The sequence below is a fragment of the Sarcophilus harrisii genome, chromosome 1, assembly GCF_902635505.1.
Source record: "Sarcophilus harrisii chromosome 1, mSarHar1.11, whole genome shotgun sequence".
Lineage (NCBI taxonomy): Eukaryota > Metazoa > Chordata > Mammalia > Dasyuromorphia > Dasyuridae > Sarcophilus > Sarcophilus harrisii.
In genome coordinates this window covers 296,075,021-296,095,374 of record NC_045426.1, presented here as the reverse complement: position 1 = coordinate 296,095,374, position 20,354 = coordinate 296,075,021, and the positions used below count along the sequence as shown (strand labels likewise).

General features: G+C 33.9%; 1 protein-coding gene across 8 annotated transcripts in view; it reads right to left on the bottom strand.

The window, feature by feature from the left end:
- SMARCA2 (SWI/SNF related, matrix associated, actin dependent regulator of chromatin, subfamily a, member 2) overlaps nt 1–20,354 on the bottom strand; it is a 278,733-nt gene that overhangs the window by 34,704 nt on the left and 223,675 nt on the right. The window lies entirely within an intron of this gene.

Here is a 20,354-nt window from a genome sequence, read left to right as displayed (position 1 = left end):
TAAAACATCTTCCCTCCTCCCCAAAGCCCCCAAACATTCACTCTGCAGGGCTTAATGTTTACTGATTGCTAATGGTCATTTCCTAGTGAAAATAAATTTCCTAAATATACCCCAATGCTTTCCCCCCCCCACTTATAAAGTTCAGCAAGATCACTTCTGCATGTAAGCCAAATTATTAGTTGGAGGTTATAAACTGTCGTTGTTTTTTAAGTTGATTTATTAAACTGGTTCAACTGACTGAACTCTCTGCTAAAGGGTAAAAAAGAAAAAAAATCAAAACAAAAAAAAAAAAAAAAGAAAAAACCAAAACCAAAAAAATTTTGCTACATAAAGCTAAAGTACCACACAAAAAGAATTCCCTTCCAAACCTTTAACCAGCACAATAATGAAATAAATCACAGAAGCAAACCCCCAGTTTCCGACTGGTGACGTCTGGCGCAACAGTGCGAGAGCCCTAATTCAACATACAGACGTCTCCCATGCTGAACTGCCTCTAGACTTAATGAAGTGAATAGGAAGGAAGTCAGGGGGAAAAAAAAGTGTACAAATAAGAAATTAACACTTTCCTTCCCTACTGAAACAGAGATCTACAACTATAGCTAAGTTTGGTAAGGCATCTATTTTCTTAAAGGCACACTGTACTCATTATGCTTGGGGCTTCATACTGAAAGCCCAGATGTATCAGTAACTTCAGCCAAGTTCAAATAGTTAACTGTATACTTCAGCTTGCATTTTCCTGAACGAAAACTGGGTATTTCTTTTTCCACCACTGGATGGCAACCTTTTTATGGAAAGAAAGCATTTTCATGCATAGGTTGTGCAAGAACATGTTAATAGGACCTCAAACTGGCTCAGAGCCAGTCTTAGCTAGCAGGGGCCAGCAGCAAATTCCACTGACAAAAGGGAAGAAAAATATCATAAAAAATGATCTATTCGGATGAAATATTTTAATAAAGAGAAACCACAATAGAAAGCTCCTGATAGCACCAGATTCTGTGACTTGAACCAAGCCTCTTTTTATATAACAACACAGTATATATATTTTTATTTTTAGCACTGAAAGACTTTAATATGAACATCATGCCCACAATACATCAGTACAGAAAATATATTATGCCAAGCTGAGAATCTCTATGCTAATGATTCTCATTTACCTATCTGCTGACCTCCAGTCTTACATCTGGATATCCAGTTGATATCCCACATTTCTGTATGTCCAGAAATTGCTCTCTTTCCTCTTAAAATCTCCCCATCCTATAGGACTTGTTACTGTAAGAGACAGCATCTTTTGTAGTCCCTCAGTGTCACTACCTCAGAGGGTCATCTTGGAATCCTCATTATCTCTTCCCCTGCCCTGCCCTATATCTAAGTTTGATTTCATTTTTAAAACATTTCTCCAATATGCCCCCTTCTCTCCTCTGACACTATCAGCACTCTAGTATAGATCCTCATCACCTCACATCTGGTGACAGCCATCTGTTGGTCTACCTGCTAATTCTCTCCCTATTCCAATCAATCCTCTATTCAGCCACTAAAGTGATTTTCCTAAAGCACAGGTCTAACCTGTCCTCTACTCAATAAACTCCAGTGGCTTTCTATCACCTCCAAGAGCAAATACAAAATGATCTTTTGGCCATTCAAAATCCTTCATAACATAGTCCCCTTCTACCTTTCCACTTCCCTTACTCCCAAAACATTTGAGGACCTTATGACCCTATGCCACTAGCCTACTTGGCTTGTTCTCTAAACAAGACAATCCATCTCCTGATCATAGGCAGTTTCTCTGGCCCCAGGCCTGGGGTACTCTCCCTCCTCCAATCTGACTTCTGACCTCCCTGGCTTCTTTTAAGTCTCCACTAAAATCCTGTCTTCTAAAGAAAGCTTTCCCTTTCCCTTTAATATTTCAGTCTCTTCCTTCTATTAATTATTTCCTATTTATCCTGTGCATAGGTTGCTTTGTATGTATTTGTTTATAGGTTTTCTTCTCCATTAGACTGTAAGCTCCTTTTGGGCAGGGATTTTTTTTAATCCCCAGGGTTTAACAAATGTATGGCATTCTTTAATAAGGATAGTTAGGTGATACCATCTGGTGGTACTAGGGTGATACAGCCCTAGGGTTGGAGTCAGGAAGACTCATCTTCATGAATTCAAATCTGGCTTCACTTATTAGCTGTATGAGGTTGGACAGGTCACTTACCCTGTAAAATGAGCTGGAGATGGAAATAGCAAACCACTCAAGTATCTTTGCCAAAGAAAATCCCAAATGAAATAATGAAGAATTGGAAATGACTGAATAGCAGCACAGGTGCTTAATAAATGTTTATGGTTTGGTTGATTGGAATGATCTTCCACATCTCAATCTAATTAGATGATTCCTTCTCTTAAAACCTCAGTTCTCTTATCCCTTTCTCATGATCCTTCGAGATGTGTTCCTTCCTTTCCCCATTCTTTCTCTTTGCATTCAACACATTCCCATTTGTAGTTATTTGTGAACAAGTTTGATTCCCCATATTGGATGGTATACCCTTTGAACTCTGGGATCATGCCACCTGAGACATATGTGTTGTACCTGGAGTCAGGAAGGAAGACCTAAATTCAAATCCGACCTCAGATACTTGTTTGTTCGTTAAAGTCATTTAACCATTATATGCCTTAATTTCTAATCTGTAAAATAAGAATCATCTAACCAACCTCACAGAGTTGTTTTGAAGACCAAATGAGATAAAAGAAGCACTTTGAACTTAAAGTACAATGTATATGATGATTATTATCATCTTTTCAGCTCTACAGACTCAGTACCTAGAACAGCATGTCATACATATTAGTTACCAAATAGGTGTTTGTTCAACTGAACTCAGTGAATCCAGGATCTCACACAATTACACAGTGATTCATTTGCTAGAAAAAGATGTAACAAAAGAGAGAAGAAAATAGGGGTCATACAAAACCTATTTCCCTTTCAAACACCTTCAGTTTTACTTGTTTCTTAAAAATGATCAAAGCAGTGGTTGCCATCACACTATAAGGTAATTTTAAAGATATTTCCAAAGACCTTGTTCTAAAAACTTCTACCAAGAAGTACTTCTCAGGAAAGAAATAGGATATTTGACATTTGACATGTTGAATTTCCTCAGTTCTTGCCCCCTAATCACCTCCCCTCTAATGTCTCCATTTCCACAGTGGCTGAAGCAAATCCCCCTAGAAGTTGCCTATTAGATATTGAAGTATTATTAGAGGAATGTGTTTTTGCCAGTTTTTTGTAGGGGCAGTGTGTCTGTGTTGAGGAGTCCCAATCCTCAAGGAGGTCATCTTATTACTTTAAAACCAAATCACATGGAAACACAGAGACTAATTGGGACATCTTTTGTTCTCATAGCTTTCTCCCTAGTGTAGAATCTTGCTCCTTTAAAGGTGAAAATCAGCATTCCTGAAATTAAAGTATAAAACAGGACTGCATGTTCATACCTGTTCCTACCACATCAGCACAAAACACACAAAACTAAGTGATGTAGGGCAAATTTTCTCAAAGAACTATGGGAGCAGGCTTAGTCTTGCCAATTAACAACTCCAGACCCTTCTATAAAGCACTATTTTAAAATGAAATTAGCAATATACTATATATATCTAATAAACATAGTATTTATGAAAGCTACTGGATCTGAGGAATGAATTAATTTTAGTATAAAGGAAATAAATGATTTATAACAAAAAGAGGCAGTAAAATACATAATTCTATAGTTGCTCTAAATATTACTGGACAACATGCCATCTCCTCCAGGAAGCTTTCCTTGCTTTCTTTTCAATATCACCATTCCTGCCTGAAGCCTCATGTGATATTTTCTATACTTCTTTTCTCTATTTATTTTTTTTTACCTTGCACATCACATATCTCCTTCTTTTAATATAATGAATGTAAATGTAAATTAAGAAATACTGATCTTTTATCTAAACTTTGTAGTTCACTAAAGAACTATGCTCTTGCATACATTGTTTAATAAATGTACATTAGACCAAATTCAATAATAACTATTTTCTTGACTTTCCATCCAACAGAACAGTTGATGTTAACTTTAAAGAAAGTGTGATTTAAACTTCAGTACAATTGAAGGGATAATAAACTTTATTCTGTACTTAACACAGAATTTTGAGATTAAAAAATCTCAAATTATTTTTATAAAAACTGACATTCATTTCTACAATATACAAAAAATGTTATCATCATTTTATAGTTACATGAAGATGGCGTGAAGAAAGAGGGAATTTAAAGGAAAAAGATGGAGCCAAAGTAAAATGCCAGAAAACTTGCTATTGGTGGTGGGATTTTTTTCCTCCATTTGTCAAAACACTTAATAATAATGAAACTTCAAAGAAATTATAACCATCTGTATTTAAAGATGAGTGCTGATGTTAGGAATACTTTCCCAAGTTAAAAAAAGAATTGATCATGGGGAAAAATAGGATATGGGCAATGTAAGGATAATAACAGCATGATTGCTTCTCAGTTAGTAGCAACCACAATTACATCTGTTGAGAAGTATCCAAAAGCACACAGGCATGAGCAACACAATAGGACTTCCTTATCCTTTCTCTCATTCCCACTCCTCATAAAACAATATAATACAAAGTTACATATACTATTTTTTTTTCTGGGCACACAATTTGGGGGGGGGGGTAGAAAGCTCAAATTAATCTAATATTTGAGAGAATAATGAACACCATACTAGATGGTATGGAAGGCAGATAGCCAGCAACCTCAACTATCAATAACACAGCTGAAAACCAAAATGTATATAAGAATCTCAAGCAGAAAAGATACCAAATTCTATAAACTAAAATTTACAGTCTTCACCAATAAAATTTTTGAGTAAGCCTATATATACCTGCTTTATATGTAATTCCAAAAAGCTTAATTAATGAGTTTCTCAGTCTCTATAGGTTATAAGCAGCAATCTAGAAGTCCCTGAGATTAGGGAGGAAGTAGGAAGAACCACTAATAGGCAGGCACATTGAGAATAGAAACACTGACAAATGTTTACTTAATAGTGAGGGAGGAGATAAAAAAAAAACTATAAAAAGGAAGTATAAGAATTCTGAAAGCATTCAGAAGGCATAGCATTATGAAACTAACTAGTAGAGACAAACCTCTATATATCTCAATAATACCTGAAGATACCATTATAGGAAAATATTATGATTAATTTTCATAATATGATGATCTTGAATCATCAAGAAAAAGTTAAATTAAGCTCAATATATTCAGCATAAAAGATTTATCCTTCAAACCCTGTTAAATTAAAAAAAATATTTTCTGGAAAATTCAAGTGTAACATTTCCCTTTTCCAGAATGCCAGAAAAGTGATGCACTAGTATTTATAACATAATATAACCAATCCTGTTTCATGTTTCAGTGTTCACCTATTTCTTCCAGAGTACTACAATAATGTAAACACACTATTTGCCACTTCCTTTGATACCAAAAAAAAAAAAAAAAAACAAAAAAAAACACTAAATCTGAAAACCGGGTGGCTAAGTGGCATAGTGGATAGCACACTGGGCTCTGGTTCATCTTCCTGAATTAAAATCTGGCCTCAGACACTCACTAGCTATGTGGCCATGAGCAAGTCACTTAATCCTGTTTGCCTTAATTTCATCATCTGTAAAATAAGTGGAGAAGGAAATGACAAATGCTACTCCAGTATCTTTACCAAGAACCAGCCCCGTCAAAAAAGGGGTGGAGTTATATGAAAATTTGGATGCGACTAAACAATAACAGCATCTTCAAAATAAGCATTTCAAATAGGCTATGTCTACTCGACGCATTAAATATGTCTATTTAATTGAAATGATGATCACGTTTTAGTGTCAATGTATGAACATCAGAGTTTGCCAACAGTTTGAATATGCTATATGGTTATTTGATATCATGCATAAATGGTAAATCACTCCATGTCAAGTTTTGAAGTATAAACAAACAAAAGTGGAAATGTGATTTAGGGCATTTCTGAGGTTTTTGGTCCTCTGAAACTCCCTAACTTTCTGGCCATCTATGCTAGGGGTTATATAAAGATTCAGGAAGCTTATAGAGATTTCCCAGATCCCTAGCGATAAAGACAGATCAAGGAAAAGGAGTTTTGATGCTCTGAAGCAGAAAATAGGGTAACAAAACACTGTGTACCCTGGTGTGTGAGTATGTCTAAGAAGCAAAAAAACAAAGTAAGCAGTATCTTATTTCAAAAATTAAAATTAAGAGACCAAATCTCACTGTTACCAAATCTGAAGAAAATTATTTTTTTTCAAGAGTATTAATCAGGAAATTTGGAAAATTGAGTCCCCTGGCTGTTCATTTAGCATATTTATGGCAGCAAGAAGGTAGTATGGATTCAAATTCATCCTCAGATACTTACTCTCTATGTCACTCTGGACAAGACACTTAACTGAAACTTATCTTAATTTCTTCTTCTGTAGAAATAGAGATAATAAGAATATCTACCTCCCAAGATATAATGATTGGCTTATACTCAGTATGATGAATTGATGTAATTGTAATAGAGAATATAAACTGGGGACAAAAGCCACCAGAGGGAAGACTTGACCAGCCTCACGGTGGCTCTCTTGCCTTCATCACTTTTCCACTAAGATCAAGGACTCAGGCTAGTCCTGAGATCCTCCAGAGAGCTAGTCTGGACACTATATTTTAATCCACTCCAATGTGGGGGCTCTAGAAAGCAATGGTACATTTTGTCACCTCAAGTTGGGGGCTTTAGAAAGCAGGTCTCCTTATTGTCCTACAAACATATGTATTCTACACCCTTTGATCCTGCTCTTTCCTCACCTGGAATGACTTCCTTCACCTTCCTTTTCCCATATCTAAATTCAATCTATCTTTAAAAGCCCAGCAAAACAAATATAATAAAGATGACAATACTACCTAATCTATTTATTTAGTACTATACTAATCAAACTCTGAAGAAACTTTTACTGCCCTAGAAAAAAATAACAGCAAAATTCATCTGGAAGAATAATAATAATCTGGTCAAGAATTTCAAGGGAACTAATGAAAAAAAAAAGCAAATGAAGGTTACCTAGCTATACCGGATGTAAAACTAAAGCAGTGGTCATCAAAACCTTTTGGTACTGGCTAAGAAATAGAGTAGTTGATTAGTGGAATAGGTTAGGTTCACAGGACAACATAGTCAATGACTATTGTAATCTAGTGTTTGACAAACCCGAAGAGCTCAGCTTTTGGGACAAGAATTCACTATTTGCCAAAAACTGCTGGGAAAATTGGAAACTAATATTGCAGAAACTGCCTAGTTATGTGCATTAAACCACACATAACACTGTATACCAAGAAATGGGTTCATGATCTAGACATGATATTATAAACAAATTAGAAGAACATAGAGGATAGCTTATCTCTCAGATCTGTAGAGGAGGAAGGAATTTGTGACCAATAAGAACTAGAGAGCATTATTGATCACAAAATAGATTATTTTGATTATATTGAGTTAAAAAGTTTTTGTACAAACAAAACTAATGTAGAAAAGATTAGAAGGGAAGCAATAAACTGGGAAAACATTTTTACAGTCAAAGGTTCTGATAAAGGCCTCATTTCTAAAATATATAGAGAATTAACTCAATTTTATGAGAATTCAAGCCATTCTCCAATTGATAAATGGAAAGGATATGAATAGACAATTTTCAGATGAAGAAATTGAAACTATTTCTAATCATACGAAAAGGTGCTCCAAAACACTATTGATCAGAGAAATACAAATTAAAAGAACTCTGAGATACCACTGCATACCTCTCAGATTGGCTAAGATGACAGGAAAAGACAAATGACAAATATTGGAGGGTATGTCGGAAAACTGGGACACTGATACATTGTTAGTCTAATTGTGAATGAGTCCAACCATTCTGGAGAGCAATTTGGAACTATGCGCAAAAAGTTATCAAACAAAGGGTGCATACCCTTTGATCCAGCAGTGTTTCTACTGGGCTTATATCCCAAAGAGATCATAAAGAAGGGAAAAGGACCTGTATGTGCAAGAATGTTTGTGGCAGCCCTGTTTGTAGTGGCAAGAAACTGGAAAGTGAATGGATGCCCATCATTTGGAGAGTGGCTGAATAAATTATGTTTTATGAATATTGTGGAATATAATTTGTCTGTAAGAAATGACCAACAGGATGATTTCAGAGAAGCCTGGAGAAACTTATATGAACTGATGCTGAGTGAAATGAGCAGAACCAGAAGATCATTATACAGAGCAGCAACAAGACTATATGATGATCAATTCTAATGGATATGGCTCTCTTCAACAATGAAATGATTCAAATCAGTTCCACTGTTCAGTGATGAAGAGAGCCATATACACCCAGAGAGGATTGTGGGATCTGGACCACAACATAACATTTTCACTCTTTCTCTTGATGTTCGTTTACATTTTGTTTTCTTTCTCAGATTTTTTTCCCCTCTTGATCTGATTTTTCTTGTGCAGCAAGATAACTGTGTAAATATGTATACATATATTGGATTTAACATATATTTTAACAAATTTAACATGTATTAGACTATCTCCCATCTACTGGAGGGAGTGGCAGGAAGGAGAGAAAAATTTGGAACAAAAAGTTTTGCAAGAGTCATTGTTGAAAAATTATCCATGCATATATTTTGTAAATAAAAAACTTTAATGAAATTTAAAAAATAAAATAAAAACCCAGCTCAAGTTCCAGATCCTCGAACAAAACTGTCTCCAATTACTTTAGTCCATTTGGATCTTTCCTTTATTCTTATGGCATTTACAATCCATAACTTATCTTTCAGTGCTTGATTATTTTCTAGATATTACAGATCTGGAACTGGAAAGTACTTTGTGGATGACTTTCATTATTATAAAATGAGAAAACTTATACCCATGGTGGATCTGTGACTTGACCAAAGTGTCTTTTACCATAAAACTCCTCAGGCAGGAAACATGTTTTCTAGTTTTTTTGTAACCCTTCTCAGGATGGCTTAAACAAAGATTATTTAGAGTGGGAAATGGGGAGAAGATGAAGGGAGATTCTGGACTTGTGATTTCATAAGTCTGAGAAGGCACAGGACAAGAAAATTCCTCTATTGATGCATTTGTGCCTCTATTAACAACTTAGAGCTTCAGCGAGTTGCCAAGATTAAGGGGAGGTTAAAGAGCCTGTCTTAAAGTCACACAACCTGCAAGTGGTGAAGGGGGATTTTAACTCATGCCATCCTAACTGTTAAGGACAACATTAAGATTAAGCTATACAGCTTCCCTATCATTTAATATCTACTAATATTCAGTGTTTAGGTGAATTTTACTTGCTATTCTACTCTCCAGAATCAATCATAACATATTTTGGTGGTGTTTCTATTTCCAAACTTCAAATTCTATTGCCAAACACTTTCCAGCATTCTCTTTCTAGTAGGTAACTCTTGGTATCATCTGCTAAGATAAGATTTAAGAAGAAAGTTTAAACTTTAAAATAAGGACTAAAAGTTCAGGCTGAAATGGGAAGTTGTAAAATTTCCTAAAGCATATAGCAATTCTGAAGAATTTAAGCTAGGAATGGACAAATGCACTTTGAGTCCTAAACAAAATAGAAAAAGAAGAAAATTTAGGTTGAAAGTAAGGGACAACTTCTTAATTGAAGCTATTTAAGTGTGGAATGAGTTATCTTAGGAAGCAGTTTATTTCATCTTGATTATAGATCATCAAGGTAAGGATAAAGGATGTCATGGCAGTGATCCTGCACAAAGGATGCTCAGGAAGGTATGGATGGGACTCATCTGAGGTCTTTCTCAACTGCAATTTCTTAAAATAACTTAGCAGATAAATATGTAATCTCCTAGCTTTTTCTGTAGAGGTTCGCGATAAGTTATTGCACAAATTTTAAAATGAAACCAATCAAACTAATCATTGTGATTAGATAAATTGATTATTGTTATTGTTGTATAAATATAAAATAAAAAACCCATGGAAGCATATTACTGAATTTATAGGGTAGAGATTTTTAATTTATGTCATTCAGTCTGATGAGGTATTTATATACTCTTCTACCAAATAATGTTTTGAAATACAAAATGAAATATATAGGATTGCAAAAGAAATAAATTCTAATAAAATTGTAATTGTTGTTATTACTTGAATCTTGTGATCCTACCTACTTTATTTCTCTTCTTTACTCAGTTATGATTCAAAACATTTATTCTACCCAAGTTTTGCATTCTTTATTTTTATTAAAAATTAATTAAATATTAAAATTAAATTAAATATTAAAATTAATTAAATATTACTAAAATATTTTAAATAAAAATATTTACCTGACACTAGCGAGTTTGGAGGAAAAACTAAAAAAAAAACAACAGAGTAGTGTTCTTTCTATATTTTTCTTTTTGAATTTTTTTCTTACCTTGTTATGGCAACATTTTGATACAAGATTATTTAAATTCAAAGGTAGTGAAGTCCTTTGAGTCTAATATTAAAATTCACTATCCCTTACCTCAGATAAACAATCAGCTGTTAAATCTTGCTGTTATCATATTCACAATGTCCCTAACCTCTGACTGCTTCTAACCAATTAAACAGGTACCATCTTGATTCAAGTCTGTATCAGTTTTCATCATAATTTTTGTAATAAGCTTCTAATTATTCTCTCTGCTTCTAATTTCTGGCCATTTTAGTCCACTCTATGCACAGCTGCCAAAGTCATTTTGTTTAAGCACAGATATAGGACTGTGTGACTCTTCTATTCAGCTAATTCCTGTGGCTTTCGATTGCCTTTTGAATAAAATATAAACTCTGTTTAGTTTTTAAATCCCTAAACAACCTGGTCCCAATATACTATTATAGTCTCATTGGTCATTATTCTTTTTTTTACACTCTCCAGTTCAGCCAAACTAGCCACCTTCCACTTTCTATGACTCTAATAGCACTTCCTTATTGTTGTTCAATTGGGTCAGACTCTTCATGATCCTATTTGGGTTTTCTTGGCAAGGATCTTGGAATAGTTTGTCAATCCCTTCTTCAGCTCATTTTACATATGGGGAACCTGAGATAAATAGGGAAAAGTGACTTACCTAGAATCACACAGCAAGATTTTGAACTCAGGAACATGGCTTCAGGCTGAGTGCTCTATTGCCTCACCTAGCTGCCCCACACATTTATTATCATTACCCCCCCTCCCCCTCTCTTTTTTGCTGAGGCAACTGGGGTTAAGTGAATTGTCCAAGGTCACATACCTAGGAAGTATTAAATGTCTGAGGACTTGAACTTATGTCCTCCTGACTTCAGGGCTGGTGCTCTATCCATTACACCAACTAATTGTCCCAAGTCGCTTTCTTTTAAATGAAGCTCAGACATTGTCTTTTGTATGCAATCTTCTCAGATCCCCAATTGTTAATAATGCCCTTCCTTACAAATGATCTTATTTTTAATTATTTTTGTATGTATTTGTATTGATATTTATGCTACATATATTTTTCTATGTATTTGTTGTTTTCATCTTTAAAATATATTCTCATTCCAAGTAGAGATGCTTTCATTCTTTTTTTTTTTTAATAGCTTTTTATTTACAAGATATATGCATGGATAATTTTTCAGCATTAACATTTGCAAAACCTTTTATTCCAATATTTACCCTCCTTCCTCCACCCCTTCCCCCACCCTTTCCCTCTTAAACCCCACAGTGTTAAGTGTGGGTCAATGCCTAGTTTCTACCACACTAATTTCCATTTTTCTCAGCAGTTTTTGTCAAATGGTGAACTTTTATCCCCAAAGCTAGGGTTTTTGGATTTTTGTCAAACACTCTATTATTAAAGTTATTGACTATTTTGTCCTTTGAACCTAACCTATTCCACTGATCAACTAGTCTATTTCTTAGCCAACACCAAATGGTTTTGGTAACTGCTGTTTTATAATATAAAGGTATAATATAATATAATATAAAGGTTAAATATGTTAAAGTATATATTAAATACAACATATGTATACATGTCTATAGAGTTGTTTTGCTGCACAAGAATTGGACTTTGAAATAATGTACAATTAACCTGTGAAAGAAATAAAAAATGCAGGCGGACAAAAATAGAGGGATTGGGAATCCTATGTAGTGGTTCACACTCGTTTCCCAGAGTTCTTTCACTCAATGTAGTTGGTTCTATTCATTACTGCACTATTGGAACTGATTTGGTTCATCTCATGGTTGAAGAGAGCCACGTTCATCAGAACTGATCATCATATAGTTATGTTGTTGAAGTATATAATGATCTCTTGGTCCTGCTCATTTCACTCAGCATCAATTCATGTCTCTCCAGGCCTTTCTGAAATCATCCTGCTGGTCAGTTCTTACAGAACAATAACACTCCATAACATTCATATACCATAATTTATTCACCCATTCTCCAATTGATGGGCATCTACTCAGTTTCCAGTTTCTAACCACTACAAAAAGAGCTGCCACAAACATTTTGGCACATACAAATCCCTTTCCCTTCTTTAGTATCTCTTTGGAATATAAGTCCAGTATATCCAGTACTACTGGATCAAAGGGTATGCACAGTTTGATAACTTTTTTGGGTATAATTCCAGATTGCTCTCCAGAATGGCTAGATGTAGTCACAATTCCATCAACAATGTATCAGTGTCCCAGTTTTCCCACATCCTCTCCAATATTCCACATTATCTTTCCCTGTCATTCTAGCCAATCTGACAGGTGTGTAGTGGTATCTCAGAGTTGTCTTAATTTGCATTTCTCTAATTAATAATGACTTGGAACATCTTTTCATATGGCTAGAAATAGTTTCAATTTCTTTGTGTGAGAATTGTCTGTTCATATGTTTTGACCACTCATCAACTGAAGAATGGCTTGATTTCTTATAAATTAGAGTCAATTAGCTATATATTTTGGAAATGAGGCCTTTATCAGAATCTTTGACTAAAAATGTTTTCCCATTTTATTGCTTCCTTCTAATCTTGTCTGTATTAGTTTTGTTTGTACAAAAACTCTTCAATTCGATATAATCAAAATTTTCTATTTTGTGATCAATAATGGTCTCTAGTCCTTCTTTGGTCATAAATTCCTTCCTCCTCCACAGGTCTGAAAGGTAAACTATTCTATATTCTTCTACTTTATTTATAATCTCATTCTTTATGCCTAGACCATGAACCCATTTGGCCTTATCTTGGTGTACAGTGCTAAGTGTGGGTCAATGCCAAGTTTCTACCATACTAATTTCCAGTTTTCCCAGCAGTTTTTGTCAAACAGTGAACTTTTATCCCCAAAGCTAGGGTCTTTGGATTTTTGTCAAACACTCGATTATTAAAGTTATTGACTATTTTGTCCTTTGAACCTAAACTATTCCACTGATCAATTAGTCTATTTTTTAGCCAATATCAAATGGTTTTGGTAACTGCTGTTTTATAATATAATTTTAGATCTGGTACAGCTAGGCCACCTTCATTTGATTTTTTTTTTAGTAGTTCCCTTGAAATTCTTGACCTTTTGTTTTTCCATATGAACTTTGTTGTTATATTTTTCTAGGTCATTAAAATAGTTTTTTGGGAGTCTGGTATAGCGCTAAATATATTAGATTAGTTTAGGTAGCCTTGTCATCTTTATTATATTTGCTTGCCCTATCCAAGAGCACTTAATATTTTTCCAATTGGTTAGAACTGACTTTATTTGTGTGGAACGTGTTTTGTAGTTTTGCTCATATAGTTCCTGATTTGCCCTTAGCAAAGAGATTCCCAAATATTTTATACTTTCTGTAGTTACTTTAAATGGAATTTCTCTTTGTAACTCTAACTGTTGAATTTTGTTAGTGATATATAAGAATGCTGATGACTTATGTAGGTTTATTTTGTATCCTGCAACTTTGCTAAAGGTGTGGATTATTTTTAATAGCCTTTTAGTAGAATCTCTGGGGCTCTCTAAGTATGCCATCATATCATCAACAAAGAGTGATAATTTGATTTCCTCATTACCAACTTAAACTCCTTTAATCTCTTTATCAACTCATTGCCGAAGCTAGCATTTCTAATACAATATTGAATAGTAATGGTGATAATGGGCAACCTTGTTTCACTCCTGAACTTATGGGGAATGGTTCAAGTTTATCCCCATTACATATGATGCTTACTGATGCTTTTAAATAGATGCTACTGATTATTTTAAGGAAAAATTCATTTATTCCTATACTCTCAACTGTTTTTAATAGGAATGGATGTTGGATTTTATCAAATGCTTTTTCTGCATCTATTGAAACAACTACATGGTTTTTGTTAATTTAGTTGTTGATATAGTCAATTATGCTAATAATTTTCCTAATATTGAACCAGCCCTGCATTCCTGGTATAAATCCTACTTGGTCATGGTGTATTATCCTGGGGATAATTTTCTGTAATCTTTTTGCTAATATTTTATTTACAATTTTAGCATCAATATTCATTAGAAAGATTGGTCTATAATTTTCTTTCTCTGTTTTTGTGCTACCTGGTTTAGGTATCAGTGCTACATCTGTGTTATAAAAGGAATTTGGTAGGACTCCTTCAGTCCCTTTTTTTTTCCAATAATTTATATAACATTAAAGTTAATTGTTCTTTAATGTTTGGTAGAATTCACATGTAAATCCATCTGGTCCTGGGGATTTTTTCTTAGGGAGTTAATTAATAGCTTGTTCTATTTTTTTTTTTTTCTGAAATGGGACTATTTAAACAAGTTACTTCCTACTCTGTTAATATGGGAAGCCTATATTTTTGAAGGTAGTCATACATTTCACTTAGGTTATCAAATGTATTGGCATAAAGTTGGGCAAAGTAACTCATTATTGCTCTAATTTCCTCTTCATTGGTGGAAAGCTCTCCCCTTTCATTTTTAAGACTGACAATTTGATTTTCCTCTTTCCTTTTTCTAATCAGATTCACCATTCTACTTTATTGTTTTTTTCATAAAACCAACTCTTAGTTTTATTAATTCAATATTTTTTTACTTTCAATATTATTAATTTCTCCTTTTAATTTTAGAATTTCAAGTTTAGTATTTGATTGGTGGTTTTTAATTTGGTCTTTTTCTAGCTTTTTAAGTTGCAAGACCAATTCATTGATCTTCTCTTTCTCTATTTTATTCAAGTAAGCCTCTAAAGATATAAAATTTCCCCTTATTACTGCTTTGGCTGCATCCCACAAATTTTGGCATGATGTCTCATTGTTGTCATTTTCTTGGATAAAATTATTAATTTGCTGTTTCACCCAATCATTCTTTAAGATGAGATTATTTAATTTCCAATTACTTTTTGATCTATTTACCCCTACCTTTTTGTTGAATGTAGTTTTTATTGCATCGTGATCTGAAAAGAATGCATTTACTATTTCTGCCTTCCTGCATTTAATTTTGAGGTCTTTATGTCCTAATATGTGGTTAATTTTTGTATAGGTTCCATGAACTGCTGAAAAGAAAGTGGACTCCTTTCTGTCTACATTCAGTTTTCTCCAAAGATTTATCATACTTAATTTTTCTAATATACTATTTGCCTCTTTAAGTATTTTCTTATTTGTTTTGTGATTTGAGTTATCTAATTCTGAGAGTGCAAGGTTGAGATCTCCCCCTATTATAGTTTTGCTGTCTATTTCTTTTTGCAACTCTGTTAACGTCTCCTTTAGGAAGTTAGATGCTATACTACTTGGTACATAGATGTTTAGTATTGATATTGCTTCATTGTCTATGCTACCCTTTATTTAGCAAGATATAGTTTCCTTCCTTAGCACTTTTATTTAGATCAATTTTTGCTTTTGCTTGATCTGAGATAAGGATGGCTACCCCTCCTTTTTTGACTTCACCTGAAGCATAATAGACTCTGTTCCAGCCTTTTATCTTTACTCTGTATGTATCTCCCTGCTTTAAATGTGGTTCCTGTAAACAACATATTGTAGGGTTCTGGTTTTTGATCCAATCTTCTATCTGACTCCATTTTATGGAAGAGTTCATCCCATTCACATTTATGGTTAAAATTACTGATTCTGTATTTCCTGCCATCTTATGATCCCCAGATTATGCTTTTCTTTTTCTTACCTCCCTTCCTCCCTTCCCCAGTATTAAACTTATGGCACCACTTGCCTCATGCAGTTCTCCCTCTTTAGAATCCCTCCTACCCCCTTTGAATCCCTTCCCCTTTCTTGAACCTTTCCCTTAATTACTCTTTTCCTTTTCCCTTTTCCTTTCCTACTTTTTAATGAGGTGAGAGAAGTTTCTCTGTAAACCAAATATGTCAATTATTTTCTCTTTGAGTCAAATCTGATGAGAGTAAGTTTCACACAATGTTCCTCCCCCTCTCTTAAATTCCCTTAGATATGATAGGTTTCCTTTGCCTCTTTGTGGGATGTAGTTTCCCTCTTTTTATCTCCCCCCTTTCCCTTTTTCCGATACTATCCACTTTCCATTTCTACTTCCCTTTTTTATATAATATCAGTAAAATCAAATTATACATGCACTCTTTATGTATATCCATAACAGAAATACAATTCTATAAGTGCGTAAGTATATACATGGATAGGTATACATTATAGATATATACATATATTATGAATCTGTATATATTTGTATACATATATGTAGATATTATGTCATATGTATTATATATATACATATATATATAATACATATGACATATATATATATACTGTATATATATATATATATATATATATACACATATGACATATATATATATTAAACACCAAAAAATATATATAATTGACATACATACTAGATGGTACAATGGATAGAGTGCCAAACCTTGACTCAGGAAGACTCATCTTTATGAGCTCAAATCCAGCCTCAGACCCTGACTGGCTGTGTGACTCTAGGTCAAGCATCTTATTTGCCTTAATTTCCTCATCTATAACATGAGCTGGAGAAGAAAATGGCAAACCATTTTAGGATCTCTGCTAAGAAAACCCCAAATGCAATCACAGAGAGTAGGATATAAATGAAAACAACTAAACAACAGCAATACAACATACATACATACTAAACCAGATACAACTAGAAATGATACCAGTTTGAAAACATTAAGGGATAAGGTTTGAAGAAATTTCAAAGAGGGGGAAAGATGGGATTGTCACCCCTCTCTTCCAAAAAAAATTCACAGAGTTTTTCTCTCTGGGTAGGGAGGGTGTATGTGTGTGTATGTATAAGTGTGTGTAAAAATACACATACATATATGGAAGAAACATAAAACACATCATTCAAATTTATTTTGTTTGTGGTAGTGATGTATTTTCCATTTGTAATATTGTAATTATATGCATTATTTTCTTGATTCTGCTTATTTACTCTGCATCTGTTCAATTAATCAGAAAGCATTTATGAACTGTCTAGTTTGTGACAGGAATTGTGAAAGGCAATGAAGATACTGGTATAAAGAATGAAACAATCACTATATAAACACACGTTATATATGTATATGCGTGTATGTGTGTGTGTGTGTGTGTGTGTGTGTGTGTGTGTACTTGGCTTTATCCTCTCCATATAATTCACTGGAATTGAATTCCAAAGTAATGGCTCCTTTGTCTCTGATGACATAAATAGGTTGTCAAAAATGTGTTTATAGATGTATTTTACTTTTTAGAGCGCTGTTCTATCAGTTTTATCTATAAATCCTCTTAGGACAATCTGGCTTAGTTGGGTGTTGGGTCTTTTGCCAAACTTTTTACAAGCCCCATTTTTTGTCCATTAATCTTCTTTGTTTGGTGAGATAATGGTGCTTCTTATTTTCTATCATCATTTTCTCTCACAATTAATTTGTATTTTAAAACATATTTCCATATTAGTTGTGTTATGAAAGAAAAATCAGAACAAAAGAGAAAATCAAAAGGAAAAAAAGGAAGCAACCTCCTCCCCCAAATGGGGGGTGGGGTTTGCTTTAATCTGCATTCCATCTCTATAATTCTTTCTGTGAATGCAGATGGTATTTTCCATCCCCAGTCTTGGATCACCGTATTTCTGAGAAGGGCTAAGTTTATCATAGTTGATCATCACATAATTTTTCTGTTATTGTGTACAATGTTTTCTTGGTTCTGTTCACTTCACTCAACATCAGTTCATGTAAGTTTTTCTAGGCTTTTCTGAAATCAGCCTGCTCATTCTTTCTTATAGAACAGTAAATATCAATTTGTATTTTAAATTGGTATTTTCTCTAGAATGCCATGTCTTTCTGCTTGGCAAACAAAAAGCCACTGACTGGGGAGCCTTATATAGTTTTTTAAAGTCAATTATGTTTTCCATATAGTTACTATTTTCCAACAATTACATTTCTGTAGGACAAAGAGACAGGAATCTTTTATTCTATTATTATTAGCAACTGTTTGTTAGTAACAATAATAATTTACAAATGAATAAAATAGCATTTATTAAACAACTACTCTGTCCACTGCACTGTGCTAAGCCCTGGGGATAGAGAGAGAAAAAGAGATGGCCCCTACTCACAAAGAATTCACCTACCTCCCGACTCACTCAGAGTGAGGGTTCTGTTACAGGGCAGATGAAAATCCAGACGGCATCAAGGTTACAGTGAAAGACCTAGTAGTCCTTGGGATATATTTATGGAACAGATGATTGTGAAGTCTGGTGGTCCACCATTTTACCAGAAAGATTAGGGTTGCCAATTTCTGTCTTATTCAAGTAGGACTACTAACTACTATAAAGTTCATTGAGAATGTGTCTAAGTATCAGAATTGATGTATTCAATTATGTTTTTATGCAAACTATATGCATCTTCATTTAAGAAACCTCATATTAAATACTTACCTTCACAAACATCTCATTTGATACTCATAATAATCTTAAAACAGATGTTACTATAATCCTCGTTTTTCCAGTTGAGAAAACTGAGGCAGCCAGAGGTAAAGTAACTTGTCCAAAGTCACAGCTATTAAGTATTTGAAGCTACATCTGAGCTCAGTCCCTCCTGACTCTAGGTAACCCTGTTACCTAACACCTTCAAAAGTAAAAGAGAGTATGGTATGGGGTCTCTAATACAAGGGTTACAAATAAGTTATTTTTTTCACTTTTCTGGATCAAGCAAGTTTATTTAATTCAGAATCTTAGCATCTAATTACCATAAACATCTCTAGAGCAGCTCAATGATTAGAGTACTGGTCCTAGAATCAAATGGCTCTGAGTTCATCTCAGATACTTACCAGCCATGTGACCCTGGGCAAGTCATTTTACTCTGTTTGCCTCAATTTCCTCATCTGTAAAATGGTCTGGAGAAGGAAATAGCAAACTACTTCAATACTTTTGCCAGAAATTTCCAAAGGGAGTCACAAAGAGTCAGATGTGATTAAATGACTAAACAATAATCACAAATACAAATATTGTTATTACTAGTTTTTATAATAATAATAATATTTTAAAATAATAATTATAGCCAAAAGAAAATTAAGGACATATCTTGTGCTTAGTGGCAATACCATCTATCCAGAAGGCTAACTGACTCTGTGCTTTAAGACTAAAGCGGGCAGAAAGAAGAAAATTATGAAATATTTTCCCAAAATAATGAAATTAAAAATCTATCATAAAGAAGAGAACTTTATGGAATTTTTTCAATCTAATCACCAATCAAGAGTAGTACATTACCAGGAGCTTTCTCTCTATTAATGAACTCATTAAGTCTAGTCTTCCTGCTCTGGAATCATGGAGGTAATATTGCATTGTGGAGAAAATATTGAATTTAAGAGTCAGAAAGATCTGAGTTCAAATCTCCTCAGAGGTGCACTAGCTGTGTGACTGTGAATAAGTCATTTAATTTTTATATGCCTCAGGAACGTCTCTGGTACTTAAATACTATGATACTGACTTGCTAATTTTTCCTATTGCATGTGATGAATACCATAGATCCTTTGTACATCTGTTTTTTTTTTTCCCCCAGACTCCTAGACTCCTAGAATGTTAGAACAGGAAGCAGTCTTAGAAACCACCTGGCTTACCTATTCTCATTAGGCCAAGAGAAGATTGTGAACAGTTCAGATCATACAGATAAGATTATTAGATTTGGTCTCAAAGCTCCACTAGGTTTTTGTTTTTAGTTTATTTTTAGTTTTTTTTTTTTTTTTTTAGAAAAATTACTCCCTGAAATTATTAAGTTTGATTGTTAATTCACATTAATTCAAACTGATTCCAGAGCAATGCTATACCTACAGGCAGCTAGCTGGGTGATGGTGGTGTTCAGTTGTCTTTAAGTCACATCTAATTTTTTGTGATCCCATTTCAGATTTTCTAGGCAAAAATTCTGGAGTAATTTGCCATTTCCTTCTCCAACTCATTTTACAGATGAGGAA